Below are 7,381 nucleotides of genomic sequence, written 5' to 3'. Positions count from 1 at the left end.
CTCTGTTGTTCTGAAGAGCTTGTTAATTGAGCATAGATCCAGGTGGGTGCACAGAACAGGAAATATATTGAAAATCCTACTGTTGCCTGCTTTTTGTTTTGTTTTGTTTGGTACTGAGGATTGAACCCAGGGGCACTTAACCACTGGGCCGCATCTCCAGCCCTTTTCTTATGTTTTATTTAGAGACAGGGTCTTACTAAGTTGCTGAAGCTGACCTTGAACTGGTGATCCTCCTGCCTCAGCCTCCCAAGCCTCTGGGATTACAGGCGTACACCACAGCCTCTGGCCCTGCTTTCGTTTTTAACCAAAGATTTCAGTTTGCATTTGCATATACCGGAAAAATTACTTTTTTTTTCTTGCAGTTTTATAACTTTATTTGAAAATTGATGGCTAATTCTCTGTAGAATTTTGAAAGTGGTCACAAGTACATAAGCAATGAAGGTTTTGAGCTTGTTTGGTGATTCTTTTTTCTCATCGCATTTTCTGGCAATGGTACATAGATACCGTATGGGACATTCCTTATTCCTTTGGTCCAGACAGCTTTGTTGACCCTGGCATCAATGCATACATCTGGAGTCCCATTTCCTTCATGGAAAACTTCTGGGTCTCTTTGAGTGCCTGAGGGGCACGCTTGAAGCCCAGTCTCTGGATATGCTTGTGAATGTCAATGGTGCAGTCTTGGGTCACCACCTCGCTGATAGCAGAACAGCCCAACTTCTTCTTGCCACCCTTCTTTGGGGGAGCCACAGTGTAGGGTCCAAGTTGGAAGGAAGGTGGGAAATGACTTCTGGATTCTAGAAGGTTTTGCTAATAACTCTTGGGCTTCCAGAATTTGCCCAACTTGAACTTGCCAGGTAAGAGTTGCTTAGATTTGGCATGATTTTCTTCTTGAGTTTTGATACTCAACTCATCTGATATTCAAATAAGCCATTTTTGTCTTTTGGTGGATTTGGGGGTATGGTAAGCCCAAGAGCAACTGACCCTTTGAGAATCTGAATCAAGTTAGGTGTTTACTGGCCTTTCAACCTCCTAGAAGTTCATTGGTCTTTAACTGTGTGATTCTCCTCGGAAACTCTCCGCATGTGGGCCTGGATGGCCTCATTTTCTCAGTGGAGAGTCACAAAGGAATATGTGTTTTATGTGTTTCTATTCAGCTTGTTCGTCCCCAAATTTAGCCCAGCACTTTAGGAGAGCATTATAGACATTCAATGCACAAAAGAGAAAGACAGTAGCAGACAGAAGGATAAACAAACTGGGCCTTTGGGAAGTTTGTGAGCATGGTCACCTCGGCTTCACCTGCATGGTCCGCACAGCCAGGAGACCTGGAGTGAGGTTTCTTCCCTGCACCCCCCTTCCCATCCCTCTTTCCTCTTCTCTTCTCTTTTCCTTTGTACCAGGGATTGAACCCAGGGGCACTAAACCCTTTTATTTATTTATTTATTTATTGTAGATGAGACCCCTCTCCCCCCCCTTTTTTTGCGGTACTGGGGATGGAACTCAGGGCTTTGTGCTTGCAAGGCAAGCACTCTACCAGCTGAACTATCTCCCCAGCCCCAGTCTGCCCTTTTTAAAATTAATTTTATTGAGTCAGGGCCTCACTAGGTTGCTGAAGTTGGCTTTGAACATATGATCCTCCTGCCTCAACCTCCTGAGTTGCTGGGGTCATAGGTATGCATCACGCCCGGCTGGAGTGAGAATTTGAAGTAAGTCTTGATCCATTCAGCAATTGGAATTCATGCTTTATCCCGAAGGCTAATTGAGACACTCCCAGGAGACACTTCCTGAAGGTCTATTGGCAATAATTAAATCCTCCAACAGTTTCTGTGTTCAGTTTATGCAGGGGCCCAAGTAGAAGGTGAACCTAAATCAAAGAGAAGTCAATTTCAAGTCACACACAAACTTATACAAACGCAGAAAACCCCCTTGAAATAAAATAACATTACATATTCACGACAAAGGTGGCATTTGTAGAGCGATAGGAAGAAGAAATGAACTTTTGAATAAACTGTGTTTAGTCCAATGCATATTCATGGAAAAATACACCTTGACCTCTACCTCAAATCACATACAAAACTCAAATCAGGATGAACTCCAGGTCCACATGTAAAAAGACAGTACATCTTCTAGAAAGAATCACAGCATGTTTTAATTTACTCAGGGAAGGCTAAGATTGCTTCAGGAAAGACAGAAAAACCACTAATGAGGAAGGATATGATTGATAAAATGGTCCATATTAAAATTAAGAAATTCTTGGCAGGCTGTGGTGGTACACACCTATAATCCCAGCTACTTGGAGGGCTGAGCGAGGGTTACAAGTTGAGGCCAGTCTGGGCAATGTAGCAGGACCCCGTCTTAAAATAACATTTTAAAAAGGGCTGAAGATGTAGCTCTGTGGTAGAGTGCTTGCCTAGCATGTGAGAGGCCCTGGGTTCGATCCCCAGAGTCACACATATATACACACAAAAAAACTTTTTAGTTTCTTATAAAAAAATACTATGAAGAGTAAAAATGCAAGCTGCAGAGTGAATATACAAATGCTGATCAATGGACTCATACTAGAAAATATAAAAAACCCTACAAATCAATACCAGAATAGTCAAAAGATTTTAATAGTTCATTTACAAAAGAGGTTGGTAAGCACATGGAAAGGCATTTAGCACTTTTTACAAAAGATAGAAATGAGTAAAATATTCGCATCACCTTTCTGGCTTTCTTCTTCTGCTAGCTCAGTAATGCATAATAACTGTTAGTTGAAATGACATTTATCCCTGATAATCCCATTAAATTGAATATCAATTTACTATTTGAAAATATTATGATCTCTTTTTTTAATATCTATAAATTCCATTTTGAATTCTCCATTCTGGATAATAGTCAGTCATTGGTCTTATTACTTTTATGCATTAGGTCATTCTGGTCCCAAATTTCAAAATAGCTTTTTTTTCTACTTTCCATTGCTTTTTGCAGATATTGTGTAGTCAGTGAAGAAAAATCACTTAAACAGGACACACAGTGCTTCACTTGCTACTGTTATTTGGAAGAACCTCCAGCCGATACTCTTAGTATTGACTTGATGGTTTACTCATTTTTATTCACCTTTTCCCAGTTCTAGTAACTGCATATATGCTTTTTGTGTACAAGTGGTGTTTCGTGTTCCTTTAATGAAGAATCTAGTTTCTAGAGTCTAACTTAGAATCTAGTTTAGGTAGTTATCTATCAATACACTGACCCAAGATAATCCCCAAGACTAGTTGCAGAGCATGAAATAGTAGCAACAAATGACTTTTCCTTGGATTTAGAATATAAACCAGTCTGTACAGTTTCTGTGTTTTAAAATGAAGATTTGATTATTCAGGTCTAGAGAGGCCAGCAGATCAGAAGGTGCTTGCCATTGAAAGGATAGTTGGTTACTCACAGTTCCTAGGAGGGAACATGCTACACAGGTAAGTGCTGGGTGGTCAGGAGGAGAGGGAGTGGGAGTAGAATATGAACAAAAGCCTTTTCTGTGGCTTCTGCAGGAAGGAACAGGTGACACAGAGTAAGCAGGTTTAGGATTAGTTGCTTTGAATTTCAGTGAGCTCTGGGGCAAAGGGTTGCCTCTGTTTGCTGAAGACCGGGCTTTGGGGAGAGTAAAGCAGGTGGAGAGAGACCCTGAATATGAGTCCTTCTCTACCTGCCTTGCTCTAGGGCTCCAGATTGTGGGTTTCCATATGGAAGCAGCTCACAGCAAATCCTTTACCATCTCTAGAAACTGGCTATGGGAGAACCAGTTTCCCCAGGGAGGTAACATCCCAGATGTCAACACATCAGAAAAGAAAAGCATGCTTTACACAATTTTTTTTTTTTTTTTTGGAAGAACTGACGTTAAATAAAATACTATTATTTTCTGTTTTGTTTGTCCAGTGGAAAATCATTGACTTGAAGCAACTGTGTTTTGCTAGAAACAATCTCGTGCTTTCCAAAGGATTAGGGTCATTTTCCAGTCTGATTATCCAACAAACATACTAATATCTCAGAGGGTTGTCTTTTTTGACCAATTTGCTGACTTATGGATATAATTTTTCTCTATCTTACAAGGTACATCTCAGAGTTACATTTGTTATTCCTGAATTATGCATTCAATATGAATAATTCTCTTTCGTCTCAACACTTCAATGAGTTAACGAATCATTTAGCAAATAGGAAGTTGCAAGAAGTTAATCTTGCTTGAAATTCAAGTTGTGAATTTGTTAAGAATAATTATCGTGTTCGTTTTCATGATTAATTAAATCTTCATTAATAATTTATAATGCCCCATTTCTGAATTTTACAGGAGTTAGGCTCAAAAAAGTCTGCTAATTGTCAGCATTGCCAGTCTTAAAATTAAGTCTTCTTATTTGAAAATTTTGATTGTCATTTCCAGGTTTTTTTCCTCTCTTGAGCTTTTGTTTTACCTGTTTCTATTATGATCTTGACTCGTACTCATGATCTAAAGGATTAAAAAGTGATGGGTAGTTGTTTCAAATATTCAACATTTGAATATATATTTATCTAAAAATAAAAATTAGATGTCAGAAAATTTTAAAAATTAGGCTAGTCTCATGTTTTCAAAAGATAGTTTTTCTTTTTACTTATTCAATATTATCTTAAAAATTAGAGGACAAAAATGTAATTAGTCAATAAAACCCAAGTATTTTGTTTTTGTTTTGGATGGAGTCCAAGGCCTCATACATGTTAGGCAAGCACTCTACCACTGAACTATATCCCCAGTAAAGCCCACATTTTAAAATTGTGAAATACAAATTAAATTTTCATAACGATTTTTATAAAAAGAAAAATAATTCAATTTTGGTATTCAATGGCCATCTATTCATCAGTGTGAAGAATTATAATTAGTATCAGGTTTCACATGTTACATCTAGGCCTATAGTTACATACATGTTAGAAAGTGAGATGAATTTTGTAATATGGGGAATGTTCCTAGCTGTCATGTATGTGCAACTGTTGCAAAATGTCATTAGTTTGTGAGTTCTGAGGAAGTGAGAATGGAAACAAAAAGAAAAGCAAGAAAATGAAGTCTCCTGTATTTCAGAGAAATATTTTGTAATACACGTATAAATTACTTGCAGGGGAAAGAAGAAAGAGTGGAAACGTTCATTGTCCTTTTCTCTTACTTACTGCTCCTTCCACTCATTTCCTCCCAGCACTATAGCTCCCATATGGACAGCAACCAAATACCACCACAGCTGGATCAGTTATGTAGAGCCGTGCAGCAAACGAGGTCAAAACCACGCTTGGAAGAATAATGGTGTATTAATTCTCTGAAAACTGGCCTAACGTGCTTTTTGGTTGGTTTTGCCAAGGCTCCTTCTAATACAGTCTTTGGTGCAGATATGCACGCGTTTCATTGGGGTATATTACACTCTGGAGAATTCTCGAAATGTAGGTAATGATAGAATGCCAGAGGTCCTTCCTCCAGAATATCTATCATGTCTCAAATTTCAGGGTTCTAGAAATCACCTGGGGAGCTTGTTTTAAAATGTAGACCACTGTGTCCCCTCCCCAGAAATTCTAACTATGTTGATGATGTCCAGGAACCTGCATCTGTTATATTTCCAGGAACACAGAATAAGATATACTGAACTGAGCCAGCACCCCACCTTTGACTCCATAGCAACAGGACAGGTCCTGTTTCTCAGTGCAGAGACTCCCTGCTAACCCTGCCCCTGTGCACACTTATCTAGCAATTCTCGTTACCAGCTGTACATTTAAATCACTTGATAAACTTTCTAAAAATTACTGGTGACTGTGCCTCAGCTATGCCAATTAAGTCCAACTCCCTGGAAGTGAGGCCCTAGCTACCAGTGTCATTTTAAAGCAACCCAGTAGATTTTACTCTGCATCCATTCTGATCCATCTTGTCTCCAGTGATCTTAGCCTGGATTAAAATATTCTTAAGATTCCTCCTTTACTAGAACATATTCCAGCCTGTATTACAGAAGGCAAACTGGGTACAGGTGTGGCATAAATTATTCATCTTCCATTGATCCAGGCTGCCTGGACCCGAGGTTCCAGCTACAAGTACGTGGGCAATCTACTGAGCTGAGCCAAGTTTGCAGTGTTCTGCTGCCTACTGTAGACGAAGCACTCACAGAGGTGCAAAAGGAAAACATGGCCCAGGCAGCTTGATAAAGGTGTGGCTGGTTGGGGAAGAAGATGCTGCAGGTTGTCCTTGCAGTAGCCCCAAAACTGTCTTCACATAATTATTTTTTTGATCAACTGTCACTGACATGCCCTCTGCATGGCTATGGCATGACTCTTCCAAAAGCACCATTGCATTCTCAGAATTAGTTGCATTATCATTTTGAAAATCTTGAAGACATGAAATCGAATTTGAAACCTAGCATTATCACAATAAATGTTAAATATATTGAGCAATGAAATTAAAGGAAGAACTGGTATTTCACTTAAAGAGAACTTCAATGTTCATTTAACACCCTAATACTGGCTATTAAAATTTTTCAAATTTTATCACCTACTTGTGTGATTAAAGTTTTTTTTTTTTTATTGTTTACTAGTTAAAATGTGAGGAAGAAAATGAAAACTTGAGTAGGAATTGTGTGTGCCATAAACTATTGTGAAAAACATTTCCAATTTTAAAGATGATAATCCAGTTGACTGCAAAGTTTCATCAATAGCAAAGTAATTTTCATTTACTCAAAAAACCCACGAAGTGGTCGACAAGACAAGCTTCATGCTGAGAGTATATTTACAACAGAAAGCAATCAACAAAGGACTGGTATTCAGAAAAGAAGGATGCCGAAAAATTGATAAGGATGGAGGCTGATCCCCAGAACCTACTTACTTTTCAATTGCAAGTTCATTTCCTTTGATCAACATCTCCCCAATTACATCTCTCAATTACTCTGTCTTGTCTTTTGGTTCCTTTTGCCTCATAGAATATACTGCAGTCTATTATTCACTCACTTGCCTCCCAGCTGGAGTGTAAGCTGCACGAGGATAAGAGGTCTCGATCAGTCATATTCCAAGCCTAGTACGGTGCTTGGCATATTATGGGGATTTCTTCACAGTTTTGAGGGATCATCTACATTCATCACTGATTTTATCTGAGGCAACAAAGCCAGGTAGGGCCCATCATTTTACCATGCACTTGGATCCCTACACCGAGAGATCCTGTTGTTGGATAAGTGTATCACTACAGGAGTTACTTAACCTCTCCTGTCTCCACTGGCAACTGGGGATGACAATATTTACACCTAACAGGATTGTTACATAGAGTAAATGTAAACAGGAGGATGCCTAGCATATTTTCAATTCTAAATGAACTTCATTATTAAACTTGAAAATCATTTCTTCCAGCAGTTTCCCAGTCCCTTGCTGT

The 7,381-nt window shown here is 38.9% G+C and overlaps 1 pseudogene; it reads right to left on the bottom strand.

Annotated features, from left to right (window-relative positions):
• Positions 1-237: 237 nt before the first annotated feature.
• Positions 238-1,302, bottom strand: LOC124964059 (60S ribosomal protein L31-like; annotated as a pseudogene).
• Positions 1,303-7,381: the final 6,079 nt, after the last annotated feature.

This window comes from Sciurus carolinensis, chromosome 14, assembly GCF_902686445.1.
Source record: "Sciurus carolinensis chromosome 14, mSciCar1.2, whole genome shotgun sequence".
Lineage (NCBI taxonomy): Eukaryota > Metazoa > Chordata > Mammalia > Rodentia > Sciuridae > Sciurus > Sciurus carolinensis.
This window is presented reverse-complemented; position numbering and strand designations above follow the sequence as displayed.